This window comes from Erpetoichthys calabaricus, chromosome 3, assembly GCF_900747795.2.
Source record: "Erpetoichthys calabaricus chromosome 3, fErpCal1.3, whole genome shotgun sequence".
Lineage (NCBI taxonomy): Eukaryota > Metazoa > Chordata > Cladistia > Polypteriformes > Polypteridae > Erpetoichthys > Erpetoichthys calabaricus.
The window spans coordinates 170,108,119-170,129,776 of record NC_041396.2 but is presented as its reverse complement, the minus strand read 5'-3'; positions in this window follow the sequence as shown (position 1 = coordinate 170,129,776).

The window sequence follows — 21,658 nt, the reverse complement described above, 5'->3', positions numbered from 1 at the left end:
ATTATGTTAAAAGGGCTTACAGCATTCAAAATGTACATACTTAAACTAAAGTGTTCAGATTATTTCTATACAATGAAATGGGTTATTCATATATAATATAAAATACTTAAAATGTTATTGTCTGCTAAGACGAACAATTTAATTTGATATATATATTCAAATATATGTATTTTTATATAAGGGTTGTCAAAAGCATGGTTTGAATCAAAATCCCAGTTATCTGTTATCAATTCCTTTACTAGGTTACTTTACATGCAAATATAAATTAATAGCTTTGAAAAATTCTGTTTTAGATATTTAGTTTGTTAAATATAAAATAAATAGCTTTGTAGAAATTATTTATTCTCCTTTATGTATACAGTAGTCACTGCATCTTAACTCTTAGTCGTTGCTTTTGTTATTCTCTCTCAGTGAGCTAAAATATAGCTGTTTTTGAACAGAAATCCTTATTCAAAACATTGAATATTTTTTTGTCAATGTTGCCATTATAGAGTGTTTTTGATTGTGTTTCCTCCCCATATTTCACCTGTAATTTTTCATCTTTATAAATAGTATTAAACATGGGTGTAGTATTATCAGCACTTGGTGAGCTCTGTGGCCATTTCCACATTTCAATGCTTTTGTCTGTGTGTAGAATATAAAGTAAACATTAGTGTATAAATAAATAAATCAGCAAAAGCATTAAAAAAAAAAACAAAAGTCTTCAAATGATTTTATCATATATGCATCTGCATGTATTTGGATCAGATCATCAGCTGCCACAGTTTTCCTCTAGGTTTAATTCCTGGGCAGACCTGCTTTAGTGAGGTGTTTAAATTTCTGAAGAGCTTCCAAAAGAAATTAGTATGTAATGACCACACTCCTGAAGAAGAAAGGCCCATTATGAAATGCACTAACTGTACTTGGCTTTCATTTGCAAAGTAAATGGATGCAAGTGAAGGTGAGAGATCACTAGCCATTCAAGTATTTCACTTTAACAGGCTCCAGTTCTCCTGCTTTAATTCAAGCAGAAGCACAAGTATGAATAATCAAACTGGATGAGGCTCATCAAAATAGCAGCGCTTTGTACGTTTTTCAAATGACCAGTGAAGCTTAATGACAAAATACAATTTACATTATGCCTTTTAATTTACATTCGCTGGCTTTCTGTTTAGAGATCTGACTGTGCTGTGATGTTCTTCAGTGTTATTTTAATGCAAATTGTAGTTGCTTATTCTTATCTGACTAAAACCCTGTTTACTTGGTAAAGTGTAATAATAAAAAAGTCAAATAGAGGAATGCCTCAATCAGAATAAAAAGATCAAAAAGAAAATGCTGTCACCACTATATTCCCCATACCTCATAGTCACAAACCTATAATTTATAAGCAAAAGCCCACTTGTATCTCAAAGATTTGAAATTCGAAAGATAAAGAGGAAAGGATTCAGACTGAGAATAAGAAAAATCTGCTGTTTTCATTTTTTTTCTTGTTCATACTAAAATGTTTAGTAATTAAGAAAATGTTTCTGTCAAATTGCACGTTTGTGCGAAGATTTGGAAGAAGCTGCATTTGAGGACATTCTTTTTGCGAGAACCTAATCACCAAGGCATGAATGGTTTATTGAGATAGATGGGGGTGCTCGGCCAAGACTGCTAATATGAGGCCCCAAGGGGATTCATTTCATGTAATGTATGCACAGGCTAATTTATTACACTGTGGCTAATTTCCATTTCTTGTGCTTGGAGTTGCCTAGCTAATTACAGAGATTTTTTTAAACTTTAGCAATTATGTTTCTTGTTTGATAGACGCAGCAGAGCAAATGAGAGAGGGTGCATTATACAGCTAAGGCAGACAGATGCACCCAGGTGAGATGAAATCCACATCAGGACTGCAAGGAGCAGATTCCCTAATCACTTGTGCCGAATCTTTGATCCACTCTGCAAGCCTGTACTGCAGGCATTCACAGAAATATGGGATATATTGGTAATTAGACTGGACACCTTAATTAGGGAAAGTTAGCTGTTAAATGAAAGCTGTCACGTCTGTGGTATGTTCTGATGGTTCACAGTTGGGATCCCAGGGGGACCTCATCAAAAGCCCCTTCCCCACTGAGTTAACACACTTTAGCATGTTCTCACATGCCAAATCAGGCCACCAAGGGCCTCTGAATGCGAGGGGAAGGTACCAAAGGCACAAAACATGCCGTTTTAGTCCAACCAGTCTCAGCAAAGAGGCCATACTTTCTTGTTCTCGTTAAATGGCAAACATGATACAGGAACAAAGGGAAGGGAAAGAAACAATGTAGCTTAACAGGACATCACTGGCTCATCAGTAACATTTTGATGTAGCATAATTTTCTCCGCATAATAGGAATCCTGCTAAGTAATAAAATACCAGGCAAGTTAGTTTTCTTGGAGGTGTTGAAAGCAAGAGTTGCCCACCTACAGTGACAGCTTAGATGCCCTTTATTTTTTTCATCTTTATAGTCCAATACAAAGGACAGTCTATAATTGACTGCCTGGAAATCATGTTCTGTTTTAATGTTCTTTAGGGTGTAAAGAATCCTACACTGACAATTAAAAAAAGGAATAAAAACTGTAACAAAGTCATATTTTCATAACTGGAAAAAAACAGCAAAGGCTTTTACAATCTTTATATAATGTTGCCTGATATTTGCCTAACTACAAAAATATATACATGGTTTTCATTATTATTTTTAAAATATGTATGTGATTAATAGACACTATACATATACAGGATATGCATATCGGGGTGTGTTTGTGACAGAGGACCTAGTAGGCAGCAGAGGGTCATCTATTTTTATAGTGTACAGGACCCTTTGATGGTATGTGCCTTGGGAGTTGCACCTTCTATGGATGTGCCAATGACATTTATCCACCAACAGGGGGTATTGTGCCTCCTAAGTGTTGAATGTATTCTAAAATCACTTTTACAGGTCAAGGAAACAGATCCCAACAAAGAGAATTGTCACGTTATATATGGCTTCTAGCTACCCATTATAACTGGAGGTTGCCGAGACTCAGGATAGCAAGAACAGTTAGTGATGGCTGTACTAGGATGGCCTCAGGGTTCCCAGAGGCTGGTCCTGACCTTGGAAAGTGAAGAACGGAGGGTTGTAGTATTAGTTAAAGATAAGCAAGTTTAGCAACCTGTAAGACACCATGCCAGGTATACATAGACAGAATATCTTGTTTTAATAAGGCTCACTGAGAAAGACAGGCTTTAGTTTTGTCCATTTGATTTGTTACTGATGTCATCATGATATTTGTTCCTTCTATCTACTATTACTTAGTTAATAAACATCTTTTTGTTATATTTTCTTAGCCTTCTTTGCTTTATTTTGGGTTCAGGGACTGTTCACAAACTCTTAATGAACAGAGTGTATACCATTGGCCTCTCTGTTACAATGTCCAATTTCAAGGGTACACAAGTGAAAGAATTTGAGAGGTACACAGCAGCTCACCCGTTTTCCACTTCTACGTGAAGCCAAGAAAATGCTGTGCGATTAGAAGAGCACTGACGTTATCACAAGCTCCACCTCCAGTCCCTGCTCATCTGCTCTCTTTCCTAAATATTTTCACTATCCAGGAAGGTCTAATCATGATTAGACTATCACAGAAGCAAGACACAATAGTGTACCCACAACCAGCACATATCATTATTAACTTAAACTCCACCATTAAAAACAGCAGGTCGTGGCACCCTAAAGCTGACTCTGTTTGGTTAATTAAGAATATATATATTTTTTCACACCTGCCTAAAACTTTTGCACAGTACTGTGTATATATATATATATATATATATATATATATATATATATTAGGGCTAGGAATTGATTAAAAAAATTAACTAATTAATCACGTCATTTTATGTAATTAATCACATCTAACATTAAAACATGTAATCATAAAATAAGTGCTTAAATCATGAATAAATACACTCTGAATCACAAAAATAATGTAGAATCAACACAAAGGAATAAAAAAAAAATAATGGCACAGCTTAAACTTAAACAATGACCTAAAACCTAAACTTTTAACAAAATACTACTTGAGCAAGTACAACCTGAATCTGAATGTCTTCCTAAAAGGCATGATGTAAAGAAAGAAATAAGAAAACAAGGCCAATGTATTATAAGCACATACAAGAGTAACAACAAAAAAAGTCTTGTGTTAATTCTCAAATAGGCATAGTATATAAAAAACAGACGTGTCAAAGTAAAACTAAACAACTTGATTATTATACTCTACACAAGTGTTTTTCATTAGGTGTGCGCTGTGGAAATAATAGTGTAGTGCCCCTGGATGCTTACCTGAGAGAAACCCACTCCTCAGATGGTCGAGACCTGCCTGAGAAGGATGGAACTGCCTGGTGAAGCCAACATATAAAAGCAGCTCCGCAATCACTGTTTTGCAGACACAGCACTTATAGTGCACTGTAGCAGCCAGGAGACATGTCGGGGGTTCAGCTGCCAAGGTACATGCTCTGTCTGTGATCACCAATCTGATTTTTTTGACCGCGTCTCCGGTAGTCAACACTCTTTAGACAGTTTAGCACGTGTGTGACATTTAATGTTTTGTAGTGGTAGAATCGTGGTGTGCTTTGGGATTTTTTGGGTTACAAAAAGTGTGACATCACAGAAAAAATATTGGAGAACACTGCTGTACACCTTTCCTTCTGGCCTGCAAAAAGATCTCTATAGCAGCTATCTCGCCTAAAAACTGACACAGTGTATTACTTGGGTGGTTTTGTTGCGTTCTTTGCATACATTGGCAACGATACTGCAAACTGCAATAATGAGTAGGGTTAATCATTGTACTTCCATTTCATAGAATTTTGTTGTTACATAATGGTAGTCAGGATTGCAAGCTACCTTACAAACTAGCGAGTTAAATACAGAGGTACTAGAGACTTATTTTGGTTTTAGTGCCACTCAAAGATAACTTATTTTGCATTCAGGTGGTATGACATTGATTCAATTTTCTTACAGAAAAGTGAAATTAAAAATAAAAACATCACAATTTTTATCATCGTGTCTTTTCTCTAATATTGCACCAGGACTGCCACACCCCACACCCCCTTTCCTCCCACTCCCTCGCATCTATGTCGGAATGTATAAATCAAGAAAATGAACAGCAGTATAAAGCGATCACCTCTTGGCCTTGCCTATATGGTTATTCAAAAATGCTTATTCCATGGGGTTTTCTCCTCTCTCCTTTCTGAGTTTTCTTGAATTTTGAAAGCCTACCAATTTTTAATGGACCTGTACAGGCCAGAAGCCTGCTTTCTGAGTTGTGGGCTGAGGCGCAAATGAAACCTGGAGAAATATTTTGGGCAATGCAGACAGCATTTACAGGGTGTCCATGTAAAGGCAGCAAAAGCAATTTAGAAAGACTTGTTCAATCTTCAGAACTGGGTGAACACTTGGAAAATGCAGTTTAATGTAGAAAAGTACAAAATGCAATGTGTGAGGCAAAGGAACATGTATTTTGGGAGACAATGTCCCATGGGAATCTAGCTCTGAAAAGGATTGAAGTGTTTATGTTAACAACAACATTTCCATTATCTAAACAATGTGCCAAAGCTTTTAAAAAGGCAAATAAAATGTTATGTTATATCATAAACGTTGTGAATAAATCTCAACATATTATGCCCAGACTATATAATTTGTGAGACCACATCTGTATTAGTACATGCAGTTCTGATATAGGAGAGCAACCAGGTGTCTCCCAACATCTTCAAGACATATTCTACTCTGAGAGAGTCAGAAAATGAAACCTCTTTAGTCTTGAAAAAAAGGCTATGTGGGGACCTAGTCAAGGTCTTCAAAATCTCAAAGGCATTGATTACAGTAGATCCACCAGAATTCTTTCAAGAAAATGTTGAATTAACAGTGGAAATTAAGAAGAAGTGCAGGAAAACTGAAGCCAGGAAGCACTTCTTTATGCCAACAGTTGTGGAAATGTGAAACAAACTACTGAGTCATGTAGTTGAAACTGAAGTCTTGACTTTGCACACTTCTCAATTCAGCTGTTTATTCCAACTGTTCTCCCAGTTCTGAAGATTGACTAAGTCTTTTTGAATTGTTTTTTCTGCCTCCTTGATAACCTTTAACAAGTATCTGGATAAGATATTTGGACAGCTATCTATTAGCAAAGCAAAGGAGTTTGATGAACTGAGTAGGCTCCTCTGGTTTGTCAGATTTCTTATATTCTTACATAGGCTTTGTTTGGAAATGCTGCTCTCACCCTACATCGATAATTATATGCCACCGAGGTTAGCTGACAATTCAAAATGTTTGAGTATAAGTGTATGCGATTTTGAGTATATCTGTGAATGTGATTGTGCATATTCATAGTCTGATTGTGCATAGGGGTCTCTCTTTGAACTGCCTTTCCCAAGGTTTCTTCCATTTTTCCCTACTAGGTTTTTTTTGGGAGTTTTTCCTTGTCTTCTTAGAGAGTCAAGGCTGGGGGGCTATCAAGAGGCAGGGCCTGTTAAAGCCCATTGCGGCACTTCCTGTGTGATTTTGGGCTATACAAAAATAAACTGTATTGTATTGTATTGTATTGTATATTAACTGATGTCCCATCCATGAATGGTTCTAGCCTTGCATTCTGTACTGTTCTTCATATCACTTAGTAGAAAAGGAGTTTAGAAAATGGATGGGTAGTATTTTCATTTATATACAGTATATAAAATACCCTTAAGTACAGCATATATTAGTTTTTCATGCAAGTCTGGTCTTCTAGTAATAAATAATGCATAGAATAGCTGATACTGAAGATTATTTCATTTCTCATTATTGGCTGAGTAGATTATAATATGCAGGCTATGAAAGGACCTCAGGCCTCTTCTTCAGTCCAGGTGTGATCAGGGGAAGAAGGTAATTATCAATTTGTCAAATACAAATAGGTTAAAAATTTCACTGTCAGTAGGAATACCAACTTTTTTTGGGCCATGAGATTCTCTCCTGCTGATGAAGTGGGAGCTGCCAAGTTCCCTTGACCTCATGTCTGTGTATTATTTTTTGTGGTGTCACATTAAGTCTGTTGTTTACAACACCTGCTTACATGCTATAGAAGACCTCAAAGAAAATAGCAGTGTAGAAGAGACTTGTATCAATAAGCAAGAAGAATATAAAGGACATCAACTTAATACAGTATATCATATATACTGTAACTGTCCCCCGCGGCTCTGCCCGCTTAGTAGTGAAGCAGGACAAAGTTTAAAACTCAATAAACAAACAGGTTTCACTAGCTAAGTGAAGGCAAGGTCTGTTCCAAAATGTGGCGAGATGCAGACTGACTCGAACGGATGCTAGCACGTGAGTGAGGAGGCCACTGGACTCCCCACTCCTGACGTCACACTTCCCCCTCCCCTCAGCCTGGAGCCCCTGTCTCGGATTAGCGCGAATAAATTGCTCCTGCATGTGAACTATGATGCTGAGACAAGCACAGAATCAGCTGGAATGGTCAAGCAAATTATAGAAAAAAACCCGATCTAAATCCATTAAGTAGTTCTCTTGTGAAAAGTGGACAGACATACAGACAGACATTGGACTTTATATATAGAGATACTATATATATATATTTTTTTTTTATATACAGTACTATATATATTCTTTTGATTTTTTTATTAAGTTTATATTCCTAAGAAATTGGTGTCAAAGGGCACCTAATATATACAGAATCTGCATGTGTACATAAGACTCAGTCATAATGCATTATGATGCCTTTCATATTTTCCATTTTCAGTAACAGAAACCATGCACAGCACATTTTAACAACAAAATCAGTAAGATATGCATGTATGTGCATACACAATACATAGCACAAAATATACAACTACATCTCTCCATAAATTCACTACTTAATTCAGTTTAGAGTCTTTTTGGCCAGAGTCTGTCCTTGCAGCCTTGGATCTAAGTCATGAACCAGTTCTGAACAGGACGCAAAATAAAAGAAATGTATAAAAAATATATGAAATATCTGTCACCAGTAGATGTCAAGGTTTCTTAGTAATATGAGGTAAATGTAATGATATGGAATATAGCTGTATTTTCATTATTACTGAATAATATTCATAATGTTTTAAAAATTAAACTCTTTTTAAAGAAAAAAAAATAATCTTGTTTGTTTATGGTGGAAAGTGCACAGCAACCTTTGCATCCACTTGTGAAACTGAAAGATGCTTCCCACTAGAGCATAATGCACACTATGTCACGGTCAGTATTTTTTGTTCTAAAATGTGTAACGATAATTGTACTATTATAGTATAATATATGCTGTAATTCAGAAACTTTATTTTATTAGTATTTTATTGTGTATAATTTTTGCAATATATGTATAAGTGAATATGTTTATTTATTCTTTCTTTTTTTTCTTTTTTCTTATACACTCTTTACATAGATAGGTCAGCTTAAGAAAAGCGTAACTAGGTGAATAAAGGGTGACTAATTAACAGTTCTAATATCTTAAAGCCCTTTGCGCTTTGATAAACAGAATATCACAGCTGCACATTGCAACAGTACAAGGAAATATGCTCTTGGAGCATGGAGGATATGAGTGAGATTAATCACAAAGGATATTCCTTTTAATTATTTCATTGTGTGCATTTCCTGTTTCTTTAGCCTTGCAGATGGCAGTGACAGAGACATTCAAACAAATGCGATGGCCGCCTTCAATGCATTTTTTTCAGTAGACTGACTAGGGCTGTTATTGTAATGCAAAATGATGACATATTTTTACCAATCGACAACACTTCCTCTCCACTAATTTGTCATTGTGTGTTTAATACAAGAGTGAATAGTGAAGATGGCACAGCAGTGGACCATAGCTCCATTCAGAAAATAAAATTCTGCAAAGTAGAGTGCAAGGTACTTAGAATCAGTTTTTTCATCTTATTTTTATTCCTGTTAATATTCCTGAAGGTCTTACATTTTGATTAGAAGCTAAGATATCATATTGTGTCAATGAAATTATGGTCAGAGTTTAATTTAAAACATTTCTCTGTTGTAGTAAAATGTATAATGAAATTACCCAACAAGTGTCATATTTTCATCTGTGCAAATGATTAATTATTTTTGCTTTCAATCTCAATAAAACATCTAGGTAACTCTAGCAGCATGTTTTAGCAAGATTTCAAGTTGAATACTTCACGTTTGTACAAGTGAATGGGCAATGTTTTCATTATGTTGCAAATCACGCGTCTGTCTAATTGATTTGCAGATCTAATTGCAGTACCTTAGTGCCCACGTCTGCAAACTCTTGTCCTTGGCATGCTTGTGGTTTCAAATGCACTTAACATACTCCAACCCCTTCTTCAGAAATAGGAATACTTCAAAACAGCATCACTGCAAATAAATATAACTATCGTCTGTAGCAAATTCAAGGCCACAGAAAAGGCTGTCATTCAATATTAATTTCACTTACAGTAGGTAGCTTTTGTATTTTCCAATTTCCAGGGTGATGATTTCCCAGTAAAGTCATACCTGTCAGTCCTCTATCATTGCACGTTACAAGTAAAGAGTATTATTATAGAATTATCCTACAGTTCTTCCAGTGAACAGTACAGTGATGTTTATATAATAAAACTCATTTGTAAGGTATTTGTCATTAGTGAATAAAGACAAATGAGGAGATATTAACATTTCAAAAAAGGAAATAACTGATAAGCAAATAAAGCAGTAATGGCATATGTGAAACATGATTCTGTACAATTTAACATACAAGTTTGTATTACTGTATTCAGCCTTTAGTTCTTACTTTCCAGTGTATATTTTCCTATTATATAAAGTTCTTCTCTGCTCTGGATGTGACAACAGCTCTTAGCGGAGCCCACAGACGCTCGCTCACACAAGGACATTTATAGTCACCAGTCCACCCAACCTGCAAGTTTTTGGAAAAGGGAGGAAGTATCCATACCTTGTGAAAACCTAGCGAAACATATGAAGTACATTCAAAATCCTCAAATGAAGTAACTAGGCCAGCATGCGCATGTGCACCACTACGTCACTAAATCTCCTCTTGTGCATTTGCGTTTTCTCTGAATATTCCCATTTCATACTCTAGCCTAATGATGTGCATTTTACATTCGCTAGTGACTCTGAATTTGTTCAAATGAAACTGGTTGGACAAGCTCCTAGGGTTGGTTCCTGACATTTACTTAACCCTGTAAAATATTAAATGACTTCAAAAAATTAACGAATGAATAAAAGTAACAATTGCTTCTTTTGGTTGGTTTGGTTGAAATGTTAGTGAAATTTCTACAACTCTCAAGCATTCATTATTTTAAGGTGACCTCTGCCATTCTAACACACTTTATAGAGTATGAGCCAGCACAATACAATTCAAATGAACAAATGTACTAAATGTTAAGCTGAATGCAGACTACTTGGCTTCTCGTCCAGTTGCATGGCTACAAAGCCAGCAATGGAAAGGGATCACTGTCTTTCTGCACATTTTTAGAAAATTTGGTAAAGAAAGCATCAAACAGGCTCAAGCATTACGTTAGGGTTTGGCAGTTAGTTACCATGGCTCTCTCTGCAAAATTATTATACAGTAGTGTAATTTTCTATTTTTTTTAACAATATTATTTTGCACAATTGTGTTATTTTGAAATTAACTTGGGATGGGCTGCTCATTGAAAAATGGTACAATAAACAGAGAGTAGATGCTAAAATGCAGACCCAGTTATCAGGAGGATTTGGCCAATTCAGTATTACATATAAGAAATTATTTGTCTTCTGCCACTGCTTTGCAAATGATTCAACACGATCCATTTTAATCAGGCCATGCTGCTAAATATTAACTGATGAATAGCATGGCATAAAAATGAAAAAAAAAACTCTGTGGCTTGGACAAACACAAAACAATCAACAGCACAACAACACAATGATGTTTTATATAACACAATCCTATCTGATGTGGCAGGAATTTCAGATTTTATAAGATGGCATGCCATTTGTGTTTTATGTATTTTTTCTTGCATTGTTCCTTTAAGTCCTTTCAGTACCTTATAACAATGATTCTGAATACTCTTGACACTGCGGTAAAGCTGGTAAAAGTTGCCTCTTCAAATTCAAGAGTGACTGACTGGCTTGAGGAAATGAGTGGCACTGCGCCCAGTAAGACCTGCCAGCTTCAGGGGTGGTATGCTGTAAGAGACTGGCTAGTGTATAATCAACTAACAGAAAGCTTTATGTCCATTTTTATTGAATTAAAAATTTGCTTTTCACTTTGATGCCATTTTTGATACTGGTTCCAGGTATCAGTCATTCTTCTTATTTCACTTATTAACACGTAGGACTACACATTTTCACCTACTGCCATATCAGTCATAGAAAATATTTGATGCCAATGCGAACACCCTTCTTTGTCATAAATGAACCTACTGATGTTCACTTATTTTACCAGTGTCTGCAGTGCCAATTACCATAGCACTTCAGCATATAATAAGTTGGAGCCTGTACAGTATACTTGGCTCAGCATTCAGGTGTGTTCAAGGACTTACTGCAGTTAACTGGCATAAAAGTTGATTTTTTGTTTATTTATTTCTTCGAAGACAGATATATTACGTTTTCTTTATTAAATATTTTTATAAGATTGAGATATACAGTATACTTAAAAACAACAGTAAAAATAAACTATAAATAGAAAACATTCTTAGTTATATTTACTAGCATTATAAAAATCATGTATTTAAAAACAGCCCAAATAGGTTTGTGCTGGCTCATTAGCAGTTGTGACTCAAGTGCTCTCACAATTGCATTGATTGATGTACCACTCTTAGTCATTGCATGTAAAGGATCTATGGCTAATTGTACTTCATATTTCTTAAGAATACAATTTTTGAAAGATGTCCCTGATGGAGTGTTAGAATCTTTGTTGTACAGTGAGGTGCAAAACAGCAGAGTTTTGTTTTGCATGCAGTTTTATAAAAGTGCTCAGTGATTGAGCTTAAATATTTCTTTGAGAGTTTGATTTTTTTTATACTCCAACATATACTACACACAAGAAGAGTGCACTATAATCTAATGTTAAACTAGACAATGGAATACAAACACAAAATAACATGCTAGATGAGTTGCAGAGAACTTTTTCTTAAGCCAAAGCAAACTCTTGCAATTAGACATTTACTGTAAACAGAAAGAGTTTAAATACCGAGGGCTGTCATCTGTTATGTTTCAGCCAGGGTGTGTACCCCAACTTTTGTTTATGTTCTGTTTTTTTGTCTTCTTTGATTATTCTAAAGTATTATTTTTATGTGTTCATTGTAATTACGTAAAGTCTATTGTTCAGTTTATTGTTTAGTATCTACAGTATGTATGATGTGTTCTCTTATATTCTTTGTGTTTTATGGGTAGAAGCCCAAGGGGTGGGGCCACACTGAGGTTACTACTGAAGGACCACCCTGTGCCTACTGTATATGTTTCAGGCTGGTGTACCCGAGTGGTTCAGTATGATTGTTTGTTAAGAAGTGCATCATTTTTAAAAATTTTTGCTTCTGTCTTAGGATTTGTTTACTTTTTTAGGATTTGTTTTGCTTTTTTCTTCCTTTTTTCCTTTTTTTTTTTTGCATTTTCTAATTAAATTCAAATTAATACCATTTTAATTAAATACGCTTTTGTGAACTTCTCAGGCCAAAGGCTTTCCTTTCTCCTGAAAATCATCTTGGTATATTTTGGAACATTTAAAGAATTTAAAACTTTAAAAACCTTTCAGGCTTTCAAATTTTATATTTTAAAAGCCACTTCCTTATTTTTGGGGCCTGTGCAGGCAAAAGCTTGCCAGTGGAGTTTGGGGCTGTGCTGCCTGGGATGAAGCCTTTCAATAGACAAGCCAGAAAAGACTCTGTTGTGGTTTTATGGGTCTTTTAAAGGACTCAATCTGTTTTATTGTTTTGTGTGCACTTGATCATAACACTCATCATGACACTAAGCAAGAAAGAGAGCCAAAACACAAAGCAGTATCCAGATATTTGTAGCATTCGATTGTGGACATGACACTATAGATTATAGAGATCATCCCAAAAGGCTGATTAATATAGGAATCCAAGCATACTGTGTCAACCTTATCATCTCTGCATTTTGGTAAGCAATACCACAGAATCAATAGTCAGACCAGCAGGTTAAAAAATGATCTGCTATCCCACATAGCATGACCTTTAACAATAAAACCTCTTTTGCACTATGTATTGTGTATTTTTGTCCAGTGCTATGTGACACACTGTGGCAGCCTAGCTGTTACATTTGTTTCCTTATATTTGTATTTATTCTTTCATGTTTCATCCGTAGCATTGATCGGTGAAATTTGCCAAGACATTTTTCACCACGAATAGACTGTATCTGCATGTGACTTTGTTTGCAGAATATTTTCCTGGAAATATGCCCTAAAACCAGCTTAGATAAACATTTTTTCCAAGCACCCCATGATGCATTGCGAGGCTAGCATGACATCACAAAACTGTTGCAGCCATGTGCTGCACTTTCACATTTCACTTTGCTTGCTGTAATGTTGGGCTTCTATTTTCTTACACTTCTATTTTTAGAGACCTTGGGCAAGCAACTACTTGCACTGCATGGCAGAGTTGCCAGTTGTATATGCACTCTAACTATGTGAGCACTTCAGTGTGATTGACATGTTATGATGTAGGTGCTAAGACTATACATGTTCATGGACAGTTTTATACATTCAAAAAACATGATGGCACAAGCTTCTAAATATAATAACAAAAAACTGAAGTACACTCATGTCTAATTCCATGAGTTCTGGATTTAGAAAGAAAGTAAATTCTGTCTATTTTACAGAGACAACTGTAGCTTTGTAATCTGTGCAGTTTACTGGTTCTTGCGTTAAAGGTTTCCTAAGGTGCTTTTGCCATTGACCATTTAGTTCTATGTGTGTTGCTACATGATATTTAGATTTTTTTAATCAAAAATGTGAAAATCAGCATGACAATGGCAGTACCCAACGCGCAATATACTGTGACCGATGCAATTAAATTTTATAGTGGCATTAGAAAATCGCCTCATTGCAACCACAGAAGAAAAACAAAAAATGCAGTTTTAGCTGCTGAGATGTGGTGAAACCACCCCTGGCCCAATCCATTGATGCTTTTGACAGTATTGAGTGATAGTTTTCCTGTCTTTAACCACACTCATTTCACCAAGGGGAAAGAACCCTCAATCTTCCATTCGCAGTCGTTTCAGACTCACAAACTTGCTTTTAGACTAGGTGTATGTGGGTCATCAGTGAACTAAAAAAGGTAAAAATGGGTCCCAAAGCCACAAAAGTTGAGAAACATTGAGAGACACTGCCAGATGTCCATCCTGCATACATTTAAAACAAAATAAAAAACTGTAGGTATTGTCATTTGAGCGGCACATTAGCTTACTATAATATGCATATTACATGTACTATAACACAACATTCTTATAAATCACCTTAGTCAGTGGGTAGGCCTCTCTGGCAATGTCTTAAATCGGTTTGAGTTTTACTTAACAAGAAGAAAATTCTTTGTTAGTTGTGGTAATTATACTTTGAAGACACATAATATTTTATATGGTATTCCACAAAGATCAATTCTGGGTCCACTGCTCTTTTCGACCTACATGCTTCCATTAGGCCAGATTAGCTCAAGGCATAATGTGAGCTACCACAGCTATGCTGATGACACACAACTGTATTTATCAATAGCGTCTGATGACTCCAACTCTCTTGGTTCACTCTTGGTTCACAACTGAACCAAGTTGTGTTTCTGAGTGGATGAGCAGTAATTTTCTCAAACTAAATAAGGAGACAACAGAAATCTGATTGGCAAAAATGGATATAGTAAGGGTATTAGAAATAATCATTACATCTTGCCTGAAGAAGGGGCCTGAGAAGCCTCGAAAGCTTGCATATTGTAATCGTTTTAGTTAGCCAATAAAAGGTGTCATTTTGCTTGGCTTCTCAGTACACATTTTAAAAAGAAAAGGGAAATCATAATATTACCTTTTAAACATCAGTGAACATTTTCAACAAGTGGATAAAAAGCCAAAACGTTGAAGGCAGTTCTTTGTAGGCCACTACAAAATAGCTACATATTATTTTAAATGATACATCTTGTATTCATTTTATTTCTTCATTGATCTAATAAAAGAATTTTAAATTTCATGAGAAACATTTTTTGTGGAAAATCAAGATTTTCCAGGGTGAATTGCAGAATTATAAATACTTTTTATTAACATGAGGCAGCTCATAATGTGTGTGGAATCAGTTAATCAATTTTAACAGCTTTTATTATGAGTGACAGTTTTTCATGTGATTAATAATATTTAATACAGTATATTCCTTCTTAAAATCAAATGAACAAATATTTACTTTTTTGCAGTTTAATATGCATAAAAACACATTTTCAGACCTAAGGTAGATTACAGCAAGTGTGGCATAGGAGTGGAAGTGGTTAATAATGCTGCCTCACAGCTGCAAGGACCTGGGTTCAATTTTTATCCCAGTCTCTACCTGTATGGAGCTGACACTTTCTTGTTTTGCTTATTTTTTTTTTATCCTTGATCCATTAGTATCCTCTCATATTTTAAAGATCTGGAAATAGGTTACTGTTAGGGGATGCCAAACTGGCAAGAGATTGCAGGGGCAATGGCACCAATAAGATGGCAAAATCAGGGTAAAGGTCTGTGGATAGCCTCCTGGAAAAACAGAAAGAAAGCAACACTGGAAATAGAAGAGGTCCATCGTGTGCCAGTGTGGAAACACAGGTGCCACAAAAGAGTGACACACCCTGTTTGTGTGCTGCATGCCCCTAAAGGACAACAGACAGAGGCACTAGCATTATAAAGAGAAAGAAGGATCTGAAATAAAAGTTTGTAATGCTCTGCCTGGACACTAGATGGCAGGCAACCTATCTTCTGACAGGGATACCAAACCCTCCGCTTTGAGTAAGGCCAAAGAGGTAGTAGACAATGGTAGAGAAGCACAGGCTCTTTGAGCGAAATGGAATGCCAAGGGGATCCGGGACATCGGAAGACTCTAGAGGAAGATCTAGTCTGGTATCCCTGAAGCAAATGAAAGGCCAGTACTGACCCCAGAAGTGATTCCAGAATTTGGCCGGTAGTGACTTCAGAATGGCAGATTAAATTATAGTGCACAGTTAAGAGGATAGTGAGACAAACATTCAACTAGAGGGATGTAGACAAGCAAGAACCGGAGAATAAAAACAAGAGAGACAAAGAGGAGGATGAAAGGTAAAGTTGCCAGAGGGTTGAGTGGATGAATCATACCACATGAAAGGCATGTTTTGAAAACCTATTTAGTTAGGCCCAGTGGGGCAGAATGTTCGTTGTTTCCTACTTTGTGTTCTACTTGTGTGCTATTCCCTTCTGTAGTAATTTTCAGTTAATAAAGGAGCCAGTTTTGTTAACCTTTTGTGTCCTGTGTGTATTCTGGGTATGGAGGACTGCCATGAGCTATGCTCTTGTTATACGAGCTGGGTAATCAGCCATCTGCCTGATGTTTTACCACAAAACAATGTCCAGGACCAGGACTTCTTTATTTATTTATTTTGCAACTGTCTTTTATTTTGCTGTAATGCTTTAAAATGAGAAACAAGAGGATTGAGAGGAAAGCCTTGAGGCAAAAGACTGGGTTTATTATCAGAGTTCCTCTCACAAAAGACCCATGTCAACCTTGAACAAAAATTGTGTACATGTAGACATGGATAGAGAACACAGTGGAGTTGACCTTGACCTGTGCCACCCAAGTGGCATCCTGCCTCTACCAACCTCTTGCCAGTTGAGCACTTCAGCATACTTCAGCACATTACTTATTATCCTTACTAAATTAGTCTTGTATTAGTGGGTGTGGGTTAGTGTATAACTGCGGCATGCAATGTACTGAAATCCCATTCAATATAACCCAAGAACAGAAATTTCAGAAAAGTTCAGCTAAATCCTTTAAATATTTGTAGACTATGACCCAGAGGCATCTTCGTCAGTAATGTACAGTGCTGAAAATTAGAACACATTCTTAACAGTGCTGAAAATTAGAACACATTCGCATTATTTAAATTCATTTGTAAATATTTCATTATATTTAATTATTTGCTCTGTAGTTACAGCTGCTGCTGTTTAATTGTCTAAGACTTTGAGCTCCTGTTATAAGTTATTGTTATGTGCAGAATTTATTTTGTGTTTAATTATTTATTTTGAATAAATCTTTTTAGAATCGATAGTGAATACTTGCCATGCAAAAGGTTGGTCAATGTGAACAATTCCACATCTGGATTCTTGCAGTATATTGCTTCTATCATTACCATCTGGAAAGCAAGAAAAAAAGGACGTTATAAAGCAGTGGATGACTAATAAAGGTTTTAATCATGCTTTTTTGTTGGTCTTTACTTTTTTACTCAAAAAAGACAGACATCCTTGGAGCTCAATGCCACTATTTATTAAATGTAGCTTGTGAACAACTCTTTGTTCAACAACTATAAATGGTGTTTTGTGTACTGTATTGCCTCTGGTCAGCTGATAATATAAATTTTGCTCAACTCAAAGTAGGCCCATTAACAGCTGAATATTAGGCGCAGAGTTTCACTACACTAGTCGAAATGAATGCCTGGGAACAGCATTGTGGGATGTTCATAGACTGGCCTCAGCCTGTTACTTTAACAGTGTAAAGCGGAATTCTTTGAATCCCTTTGCTCAAGAGTGTCGTTAAGTCGTAAATTTTCTGTCCCTGATGAACTGGAATTTCTGTGGTCAAAATACAAAACTGTCCTTCGTTTCTGAGGTCGCAGCGTAGTCTTGAAATTCCCTTTGTGTTACTGTGTGGGCAAAATCCTCTAATTCCTACAACTCATTATTTACTCTAGCTGTATGAATGCATATCTCTGAAATGTGTGCAAATTGTGATGTACTCTATCTAAATCTAAGAATGATCCTTTGAATTGTGTTCTTGTGTACTTTGTAAAGCATCTGTGATAAGGTGCTCTACTAAAATAAGGACTGACTGGTATTCAGTAGAAAAAAACAAAATAATAACATTAGTAAATGACATTATATAACATGAAAAGAGTAAAATGTATACAAAGCCGAAAGGAAACACATTTTTCCAGTATATCAAAGAATAATCTGCAAATGGGTATCAAAAGCATATTTAAAATGGCTATAAAATCTCAGTCATTAATGCATGTGTGAGTCTGCGTTTCAGAGGCTCCACGTCTTATCCAAAGTTGGTTCCTACCTTGAGGGCAACACTAATAGCCACAGGCTGTGTCTCCCATGTGGCCCTGAAATAGAAAAAGCAGGTTCAAAAACTGGAAATGTGGATGGGCAGATAACACGCCTAATATTTAAATGATTGCTAGAAATGCTGTTGCTACAGAGAGACTTGTGTTAAGCTAATTAAAGTACATTTATACAGCATGCTGACTACAAGTCTAGAAAAGAAAAAGGTAAACTCTTATATTAAAACATTCACTTCCATTACAAGAAACTTTTCAAACCCACCACAAATACAATACACGGGAGCAGGAGACTGAATTCAGTTCACTTCACTTTCTTGTTACATACAGTACTTACAAAATACAAAGTCAGAACTATATTCTTAATACATAATTCGCCTGCCTCCTCACTCACTCACTCACGTCCGTCCGAAGCCGAATGCGCAGTCTCCTTCTGCGCAGCTGCCCGAAAAACCTTATGAGACCGACGTCCAACCCCAACATTGCGGCAGGTGGCGGATTTACGGCCGCAAAATTTCAAAGAGAAAGGCGACTTCGATTAAAGCTCTAGAGGCCCGAAAGGCGATTTCGACTACAGCTCGAGGCCTAATTACGCATTCTGATTCAATTCCGCATTCATTCAATACACCTATATCAGGTTTGTGGTGCTTATACTTATTACTATTCCATATTGTACTGGAACATTCATCATTCAATATTATACTATAGGCCTGGAAAATTCATCAACTAACAGCACAAGCCTGTACAGTAATGAGTAAAGCGGACTACAATCATTACAAAACAACTTCTTCATTACTTATCATTTGTTCTTCACACACTGCTGACAGAAACTCGTGCCCGTTTCATCTTACGTTTTCAAAACGGACTCTTTGTCTAGTACTGTATATATTTGTAAACTTGGTTAAAACAAAATAATGTTCATTAAAAACACAAACTTCATGCAGTGTGTCATTGATTATATATTTATTATCAGATTTTTTAAATTTTTTCTTCATTTTAGTGCCATTTTCAAAATTGTTCTTGTGGTTATTACAATCGCCTGTGGCATCAATGAGTTAGTTTTATGTAAAAGAGTGACTCACATCACCTTGCGCCCAAGATTATGCATAAAAAACAAAAAAATGAATACTTCTGCTCAAAGATTTGTAGTAGTTAGGAAAATTATTTACTTTGTGTGGTGCTGAGGTGTGACCCACAGCACTCAGGTCCGAATCCATGTGGTTCGTCGTGTGGTGGGTGCGGCAAAGAGCTATGAGCGCATGCTCCCAACCTTGTCGTTAGAACCTCGCTTTGCTGCACTTAGATTTCTTGACCTTCATTTTTGGTGCGTTCATGTGTAACACCCGAAGCTTCTATTGCGATAGCCGTCTATCGTTCCGCAAGAAACAGCTCGTGGATCAATTTTGTTAAAATGTGTTATGATAATTATTAATCAAAGATATTTGTTGAGACACTTCAATTTTCGTTGAGATATCTGAAACAGATCACGTTTTACACGGTTTTAAAATTTCAAAATCTCCTATTGAAAAGTACTGGCGAATTTTCAAACTCATCTTTATTAAAATGATTAAGTATTCCGTGCGACTTCAGCTATTAATTATTTTACTGTGTTAATTTTACCTTTTCAGCAGTTACACCAAATTGTATATTTTGCATATCAGTTGGTGTCCTCCTACGATAGCTACTGCTGACTACTTTCTTGCAAATCTCTTTATAAGCTTCAACTGGTCCAGAATTCAGCTGCCCGCATCATTACTAGAACCTCCTCTATTTACCATATCACTCCCGTTTTGCAGCAGCTTCATTGGCTTCCAGTTCAGTTCCGAATTCAATTCAAAATTCTTCTGATAACTTTTAAGGCTATCCACAACCTTGCCCCTCCATATCTGTCCAACCTCCTCCATGATGCTATTCCATCCAACACCCTTAGATCCTTTTTCTCCATCCACTTGACTGTCCCCTTCGTCTGTCTTACCACTATGGGGATCAGAGCATTCAGTTGCTCTGCTCCCCAGCTCTGAAACTCACTACCATCTGAGCTTGGAAATATTGAATCATTTTCACTTTTCAAATCTAAACTTAAAACTCATTTATTTAAGACTGCTTTTTCTCTTTGATTACAATTGCTGTCTGATTTTAACTTTTGTATTTTACTTTTGTTTATAATCTGTGTTTTTTTCTATTGTTCGGTGTCCTTGAGTGTTTAGAAAGGCACCTACAAATAGATAAAATGTATTATTATTATTAAAGAGACTGCGTGTGCAGGAAGGGAGTCCCAACAGAGTTAAGATTACTTACTGCCAGAAGTTCTTGTCCAAGCACTTCAGTCATCCAGATGGGTTAACGTGTAACAGGTAAGTTAAATGGCCTTTCTAACAGTAAAGGTATAACATGCAAGCAAGGAAAACAAAACGCTTTCTTTCTCACTCTCTCATATCGATGAAGGACCCTGTGTAAACTGTTATGCACTAAGTGCCAGTACTTGTCAGTAACCAACCTCACACAAACATTATCTAAAGATTGTAATGATTAACTTTTTCAAAGACACTATAATTTACTAGGGTGATCTTTATGTGTCCCGATAAATAACTGACCAAATGTCCCGGTTTTAACAGACTACTCATCACAAACACCAGGCATGAAACTTCCAGGGGAACCCCGCTTGATTAGGAACTTCTGATACATTTGTAAAAAATTGCGAGCAGGACCAAGAAGCATACTGCCATTAATTTGTTTCCACTTCAAGCACTGTGCAGTTATACTGTATGTGTTTACTTGTAAAAGTTTTTTTTTTTTTTAATCCCGGCTCCCGATTCGTCTCTAATGGTGATTGGCATTATATGGCAGGCATGAAACCAATGAGTATGTGCTTTATACGTGGGCATTTATACTAAAAGTACACAAGTGTCCCTGGTTTGGGACTTTGAAAATCTGGGCACCCAATAATTTACCATTAGAGTGCCACATTCACCTGATATCCATAAAGGTCATTTGCTATATAATAAGGTTTGCCTTTCATTCATGTTATTCCCAAATATTTGTCATAACTGGATAGTTTTCCGTTCATGCTCAAGCAGAGAAAGGATTAATTTCAGAAGTTTCTTTTTGTTTTTGTCTAGGTTTTGTTAATGGGTAATTACAAATTGTCAAAGTGTGTGAATATGTTGGGCATGTGTGAGTGTCCCTGTGATGGACTACAGATCCATTCAGTCCTGTTTTCAGCCTTTTGCCCAATTCTTTGGCCCCCACAACCCTTGAATGGACTGAGAAGATTCTAGAACCCACCTACTGAACCCAGTCCACTGAGGGCGTCAGTGCCTGCACAGCCCCTTAGACACACTTAAATGTTACACCATGCGTACATTTTCTAACTCGGTGAACTTACAGGCTTCAGAATTGTGCAGTTTTTACAGC